This window comes from Ceratotherium simum, chromosome 34 (assembly GCF_057802395.1).
Source record: "Ceratotherium simum simum isolate JZ-2026a chromosome 34, ASM5780239v1, whole genome shotgun sequence".
Classification (NCBI taxonomy): Eukaryota; Metazoa; Chordata; class Mammalia; order Perissodactyla; family Rhinocerotidae; genus Ceratotherium; species Ceratotherium simum.
The window spans coordinates 13,249,515-13,258,181 of NC_141933.1; the positions used below are offsets into that span (position 1 = coordinate 13,249,515).

An 8,667-nucleotide genomic window follows, 5' to 3' on the forward strand; every position below is an offset into this window, starting at 1 on the left:
AGGTCAATTTTAGGTTTGCTGAAATTAACCCTAACAACACAGGTGTGTGTTTTGACAGACATGGTTTTACTAATTACTACTTGTGTGACCTTGGATCAATTCTCAACTTCCATATGTTTTAAATTATAAAATACAGATAACAAGTAGATCATTTCATCTTGTAAGGATTAGAAGGAGAAATGTTGAGCACCATTCATTATACCTAGTTCATTAAACATTGACTATATACATGTGTCAACTTAAATTTGCCTGTTATTTTATCTCAAGAGGAGTTTATTCAGGAATAGCCAAAAGATTTGCAATTCGAGATGTGCATGCTATGGCAAACCATAGGCAAATCTGGAAAAGAAAGAAAGGGAGCTGCTTTCTTAGAGAAAAAGGAGTAGGGAGGGGCTGTTCTAAAGGAAAATCCACTGGGGGGAAAGGAACAGTTCAGGGCAACAACACCTTCTCATTGGCTGAGCTGCAGCATTTCTCATTGGCTGGGCTGTTGCTGGGTAGGGAGAGAAATCTTCCTTTTAGTAATAAAGTAATTTTACTTCCTGTGGAAGATGCAAGCATCCTTCTCTTCCTGGCTAGTGTAACTGACGGATGTATGATAGGGCATGAGAGCTCCTCCTACAGGCCTTCCTAACTCCAGTTTAGTTAAGGTTTCTTATATTAATTTCCACACATGTCACTCTCTAATGTTTGTTTTAAGATAAGGGAAAGGGAACATATCCAAAAGTGTACTCTATGCCAGGACAAAAAGAGTTTGACAGAGGGAAGAGGCCAGGGTTTGAAGTTATCTTTTTTGATAGAAGCACTTTAAGAATGTAACTAGAATTAATTAAGACAATTAATTACTCTCTTGAAATACAATTCAAGAGAGTTTGAGTCTAAATAAAAGAATGAAGTGAAAACAGAAATACAGTACCATCAGAGAGGAGTTCAGGAAGCTGTTAAAATATCTCTATTTCTGAGCACAGTAGATTGTTATTATCTTCTGATTATATCAAGGCTAGCTTATCTCTTCTGTCCTTATATCTAGCCTACAGTTGGAAATGAAGAAGCCTAGAGTAACAATTCTACAGTAACAATCTTTCCCTTTGGAGAGGGGGGCAACTCAGTGAAAGATAAGCAGACACAAGGTTGCAACCCAGGATACCTTGCAACTTATAACCTGAGCAGCCTTGGATAGACAACAAGGTAGGCACACCTCATTTTCAGTTTTATATATATTGCAGTGGAACTTGGCAATGATTCTGTGCTTGGGTCTGGGCTGGGTATACGCAAAACCCCTGAGTTGGAAGCAGATCCTAGCTGGAGAGGTGACGACTGGGCATGAAGCAAAAACTTCTTTCTCTGCCAACATGGCAGTTGTTCTGTGCCAGTATTTTCTCTTTACTCTTATTTGTTTAGTAATGATATATATACAGAAAATACTGTTACAAGTACTTTACCTAATGCCCAGAGTCAATAGACTTAGCTTTTTGCTGTATTTGCTTCAATGTTACATAATAAAAATAAACAAATCTTTGTAGGTAGAGTTGAAGCCTCAGCCCTGATTCTCCATTCCATTTTCCTCCCTTCTTAACTCAAAGACAATCATTATTTTTGAGCTTGGTTTGTCTCCTTCCCATCCATATAAAATTTTTACCACATGCTCATGTGCTTATACATGATAGGGTAGTGTTTTATTTTTAAATGAAAGAGTTTTGAAAAATAAAATTATTTTCTTCACCAGAAGCTCAATATGCCATTTTCTTAAACTCTGAAATCCACATATAGAAAGGTTTTTCACAGAGGCAAGTGTATGGTATGTAGACAAATGTAATTCAGGAAATTTCTAGAGCCACAGGTGTCACCATTAATTCTGTCTGTTTTTTGCACCAAAATTCATAATTTACCTATAAAAGTGTTGCTTGTTTTTGCTTTAGGATTTCAGCAATAGATTCAAATCTTTTTTCATTTTTTAAGATGAATTCATTTAATAATTCCCATTATTACATGTCAAGTGATGTTCTAGATGGTAAAGAAACAGAGATCAAGAAAATCTTATATTACTAGGATGTCATAGGCAGAAAAGAAAAATTTTGCAGCTACTTTTTATATCTAATTTGAGATATTTTAAAATATCTGATTTAATCTTCACAAGAGAAGTTTTTCAGTGAGGGTGCCATAATCTGATAATCCAGGCATTTCCAGTGACAGTGTAAATAGATAAAACCTTTTTGGCATGCAGTTTGGAAAGAATAATACGTTAGAACAATATCCATATGTTTTGATCCCGTGATCCCACACATAGAAATTTATAAGTATAAACATTAAATGGACGTTTATTTACAATAACAAAAATGCCACAAATGTACGGCATCTTGAGAATGGTTAATAAATTGCACTTTTATCCTTTATAACAAATATTGTGCAGACATAAAAGTGATAATTAAGAAGAGACATAGAAGGACTTTAAATATGTAATGCTAAGTGCAAAAAATCTGGATACAAATATGTGCTTAAGCCATAATTAAACTCTCAAAAACCATTTGTGTATGTCAACAAGTATTGGAATGGAAAGAAGACAAATGCTACCAATTGTGTTTGGTTAATGCAACTATAGGTGAATTTTTCTCCAGTTTTTCAAAATTGCTGTATTCTTTTAATGCATTTAGTATGTTAAATACCTAAAAATAGCATAGCTGTCTGGAGAAAAAAAACTAGGCTTAGAGAGAAAGACCAATAAGATGACTTCTATTTTGTTCTATTCGAAAAATTGATCATATTGGAATTTTAGGCAATGACGTAGAAAATTATAGGAAAGCTTAAATTGCTCTTGTTCTAAGGAAAAAAGAAATTAACTGGAAATACTCGTCATCTTTCTGACAGATTATTAAATAACTTTGATGAATTGTCTCAATAACATTATGTCAGAAAATCCTTATGGGGTGAGATAAGCATTGCTATTCCTAAATCACAGCTGAAGAAGTGGAAACTCAGAAAATATAAGTGAATTGTCTGAAGTCAGAGAACAAGTGAGCCAGTTGGGATTTACACCTGGGTTTGCCTGACTTTAAGGTATGCTTTCTTTCAACTCAATGCGCTGTCTTTTTCAGGTATGTGAGAAACTAAATACATGTGTCTCTTTACAGCGGTGAGCATCCTTAATTTCTGGAAGTAGTAACGAGGCTGGTCAGAGCCCAAGTGGACTCTACCTAATTGTTCCTTACTGTCTCCCACAACTATGTTCCAGAATTCCGTAGTCCGTTGATCCCATCTTGCAGAACCTAGAACTAGCCCTTCTAGTCCTTAAGTAAGGATTGCTTATCATTTCCTTCCTATGGATTTGTTGAGAGCTGTGTTAACAAATTTTACACATGACACATTTTTCCAGTGCCTTCTCCTCCTATTAAATACAATCCTCTCAGTACTAGGAAGCATAGTGGCTGCTTTTTTTGAAATACCTTTCAGAAATGTTCACAGCACTTTGCACATGGCGTGTGGTGGGGCTTAACTACGAATCTTGACTACAAGCGGTCTTTTTCGGAGTGAGCAATGTCATGGGTACCAGCGGGATTGTTGAGGGCATTCCGATCAACAAGATTCAACACATTCAGATGGGACAAGCAGACACATCTAATTCTGCTCAACATCTACACAGAAAGCTGCCTAATCTCCTTAAAAAGAATCTACAATCCCTGGGCGTAAGTTATCTTTAGTCCTAGAGACATTTGGGGGTGAGTATGGAAAATTAAATCACCTATAATTTTATTTGGGATGACATGTTATACCCGTTTATAAGAGTAAATAAAAAATAGGCAAAGAAAATATGTCTGGGAATACATTTAAGGCAAATGTTTTGGTTTGAAGGTACTCTGGGCTCCTAGATATAAAATGGGAAATTTTTTCCCAAGTATTATATCCCCATGAGGCAATATCCATCCACAAATCTTGGTAAACTAATACACATTTCTGGGATTTCACTCTTCTAAGGATTATTTTTAAGAGATGGTGAAGGTGGAAAAGATAAAATGGGATTCATATGTAATCTTGAGATTGAGGGAAAGAAGTGTCTAATGTAGAGAGTTTCTACTTCACCCCCATATTCTATTTTCCTTCCTCTAGGTAGCTCAGATAATGATTGGCCTGAAATTTCTTATTTGGGATAATCTAGGTTTTTTGTTTTTTTTTTTTTTTTTTTACTTTTCCTCCCATATTAGGAATACTTTATTCTGTTTTTATATTGGCTACCCATTCTGGTCTGCCATGTCTGTGAGTATATCTGTTTGAACTACTTTGGAAGTCAAGGAAGTTATACAGAAATTATAAACAAATTAAAGAAAAAATATATTTAATTGGTTTATTCTTTTTATAGACAATAGCTGAGACTCTTTTTAGTAGAGGCACTGAGCCAAGAATGTCGTGAATTTGTAAGAGAGGAGACAAAAGCAGCCTTGGGGCCAATTTCAAGTGTTTGGCAAAAAAATGCTCTTGAGTCACATGCTCTCTCCTTTGAAGGAAGAGATCATTCTTAAGAAGATAATCCAAGCACACTTTACCGAGTAATTGAATTTTCAAATTGGTATAGATTTGGATAGATTAGGATGAGGGTGTGTGGGAAAGGATCATTCTTCCCAATCAATTTTATCACAATCAATAGCATCTACCTTGAGTTCTTGCCTCACCTTCTCTCCACATCAACATTCTTCTGCCCATATACTCATCTTCCCTTTTAGTTCTGCTTTGATTTTTAGCTGCAATGGAAGATATTTCTTTTGTACTAGTTAACCTTCCCACTTGTATTTCTATGTTCATTCTCACTTTAAGAAGGCTCTATTCCAAAAATTCTTCCATGTCTTTCTAACAACCTGAAAAGAGCCAAAATAGATGCATATTCAGTTCAGTTCAATTCCATGATTTGTTCTTTAGAAATATTTTATCAATATACATTTTGGCTGGGAAAGATATGGGGTTTAGGTTGGGTCATCTAGGGTGGAGGTGGGTGAGGTAGATAGGAAAGAGCTGTCTCCCACTGGTGTTGTTCCTGTCTGATGAACAGTTCATCATTTCTGAACCTTTGTCTTAGGTACAAAAAACCACAAAATTTCTGGTGAGTATCATTTTCTCTTTTGCTCATTTAATGAGTAAATAAGAAGAGTTGACTCTGATTCTCCACACAAAACCAAAACAACACAAAATTTAGATGTTCCAATCTATTTCATTGACTAACCTGCAACTCTAACTTCATTGATCTATGTAATTCTCCTGTAGAAAATGAGGCATATATTTAGCTTCTTAAAGGAGGAGAAGGTGTTCAACTGTCTAAATTTTAGCAAAAATTAAAACAAAAATCTCCCAATAAGAAGCAGAGTAAGGGACCCTTTACATATAGACCCTTGTTACAATGGTTGAGGAGATACATTTTGGAAGGCTAAAATGTATGTGTGTGTGCACATGCACGCGTGTGTGTGTGTTTGTGCTTATATCAGGAAGCTTTAATTCAGAGTGGATATATTAAAGATCACTCCTATCAGTGATATCAGAACAGATAGAACCCCCATCATGTTGGCTCTGTCCATGTCCTTTTATTCGGGGAGGATCAATTGTTTACTTCTCTCCAATGATGTGGGGTGAATTGCCAGCAAACTGCTTCAGTTACAAAGGGAACTGAATTACTTGTGAAGAATCCCCGAGACTAGCCAATGGAGCTGGGATGCCCCTCTAGGATGCTGTGGAAGATGTGTCTAGGAATAAAAAAGTCCCTGAGTATTTTCAATAAATGCACTATTCTCTTTCAGATTGGAGTCAATATTGGAGCTAACATTATCAGTACAGTACTTTCAAGCATTGGGATAATTCTTCTCTCAATTAATTTAATTGATATATTCTTATTTGAATGTTTAGAATTTTGTGAGTGTTCATTGGTTAAATCTTTTACAACAGTAAGTATTTTTTTTGTTGGATGGTGTTTTCTTTCACATGCAATGTTTGTTTCCAGCTACGTTAGTCCTCAATGACTAAAGCTTAAAGATGAAGTTTCTAGATGTTAAAAAGTAATGGGGAAAAGAACTCAAACAAATGCAATCTCAATTTTTTAAAAAAAAAAAACAAAACAAAAACCCAATTTTAGGTTGCAGAATTGTGTATGTGGTTTTTAAAACATATACTCCTATCTTTCCAGATTTTCTCTAATGACCATGTACTGTTATAAAAACAAAATAATAAAAAGGCTGTTCATAGATCAGTGTGCCCAGAGAAGAGAGATCTCATCTGGACCATTAATTGAGAATTGGCCTGTGGATTTCTGGTAATTAAAATTATACAAAATTTGGGAGCTGGTCTGAGTCCTTTCTATATTTATTTAAGAGATCAATGGAATATTGGTAAATCCATCCTTTTCATGAGTAACATTGAGTCCCATGGCATTTGTGTGTGTGTGTGTGTGAGAGAGAAATTCTGGTGTGTTCTTAGTTAGCGTTTGTCCAATACATGTGAAGAAATGGTTGAAATAAGAGTAACTCTAGAGTGTCAAGGGGGTTCTTTTGCAGAGGCTCCGCCATTTAGAATTCCCATAACCCATATTTGTTTCTATAGGAGTATATTTATAGGTGATCACTGAAGCAAGGTTTGTGTCAGATCCAATATTCTGTCTTAATAGAATGTGCATATCTTGGATAGGAAATGCATTGTTCTGCAAAATATCCACCCTCCTTGCCCCTGGGCAATCGGGATGAGAATATTGCAGGCTAACACTGGTGGAGAAACGTAAACCCTGTACTCTTCCCTTCGATAGAGTATCGTGATCCTTCAAGTGATGCTGACTTGTGTGCAAATTTTCATTTCATTCTCACTCCGTGGGCTTACTTATAACATGAAGGGCAATGATATCAGCTCAGTGAGTAGACTTCTTTGTTGAGAAGGTGAGGAAGCATTTGAAGTATTTCAAAGACTCCTATGTACTAATAATTGTTAACTTTGATCTTTGGTTAGAGAGAAAATTGGCAAAAAAAAATTTTTAAAGGTAAGATGGGAGATGGTGGGATTAGACAGTAATGGTTATGTGTTATATTCACCAGCCACTCCATTTTCTAAATATTCTTTGTATAAACACTTTTATTCGTAGTGAATTATACACAGTCAGTTTCATGCATTCACTGACATTCATTTTTTTAATTCATTCATCTAAAATATACTGAATGCGTGCTATGTTTACTGTGTTGTGAGAGAAGGAAACAGTGACATTGCCCATGTCTTCAAGAAGTGAATGTCATAACATATAAAATAAATGCTTAAATGGTAAAATTATAGCAATAAAATAAGAGATAAAATAGCTTTAGGAACACATAAATATAATCTTGATATTAATTCAGAACCACATAACATTTTTCATGTAATCCCATTAACCATATACACACTGGCATGTCTATGTGCTCATGCACACACACCTATTCATATATGGGTATGTGATCTTCCACATAGCCACATGTATGTTCTACCAGACATAGATTTTGCAAAGCCCACAGAAATGGGTGGCCTTGCTGCAGCCCCAATTTTATCATATTGATATTTCTGTTTTCATGTCGTAGGACAAAAGGCAAAGGAACATATCTCACTGTGTTCATGGATGGCATTTTATTTTATTTTATTTTATTTTTATGGAATGGCCCTCTCTCTTACTTCTCCTCAAAATCCTGTAGATGCTGGCATGGATTGTTGGCAACACAAATACCTGTTAATATTTGTGAGAAATATATTTTACAATGATCCCAGACGTGGCTGAAATTGCCCTATCCCTCTACCTAGGCTGTTGTGAAAACATCAGCTGACCAGGGTGTTTTAGCTTTGGCACTATTGATATTTTGGGATGAATAATTCTTTGTTGTAGGGGGATTTTCTGTGCACTGTAGGATGTTTAGCAGCATCCCTGGCCTCTATCCATTAGATGTCAACAGTTTCCCCCACCCCCAGTGTGACAACCAAAATGTCTCCAGATATTGCTAAATGTCCCCTGGGGGTGGGGGTGGGGGGCAGTAAAATTACCACCAGTTGAGAACAGTGGGCTAGATAGAGCTCTGCAGAGATAAATTGACAAGATCAGACGAAAATCACTGAAGATTTAGCTGAAAAAATTGTGGATGTTATGATGTCATATTTCCAGGTTTCTGTACTAAGTTGCTTGATCAGATCAGATTCTGAAGATTCTTACAAGACTTTTTGACTCAACCTGAAACTTAGGAAGACTTAGTGCTGCAAGATATATATACTGTTAACTGTGATCCATGAAACACCATTATAACATTTTTTACTATACTGGTGCATCTTGGATCAATGATGGCAACCAAAGACAGATTTTCTCATAGGAATTTTCTACAAATACCATCCTCCCCGTGTCTCTCGTTACGCAGTTTCTCTCTACCACAAACATCCTCACACATACACACACACACACACACACACACACACACACACACAATTAGCCCGTATATGTGCTTTATTTTATGGTTGACCAGCAAATACTAGTATTTGTACTCTATAGATTAATAGATTTTTTTTCATTGGGTAATCTAATACTATTTCTAGGCAAATTTTAATTCTTAGCTCTTCCAGAGGAATTTGTCATTACTCCCTTGCTGCTTCCTAGAAACTGTACTTCCCTCTTGGTTGACAGTTCACGCAAGTGAAAAGTCTTTG

The 8,667-nt window shown here is 35.9% G+C and overlaps 1 pseudogene; it reads left to right on the plus strand.

The window, feature by feature from the left end:
• The first annotated feature begins 3,532 nt into the window (after positions 1–3,532).
• Positions 3,533–8,259, plus strand: LOC147912569 (high affinity immunoglobulin epsilon receptor subunit beta-like; annotated as a pseudogene).
• Positions 8,260–8,667: the final 408 nt, after the last annotated feature.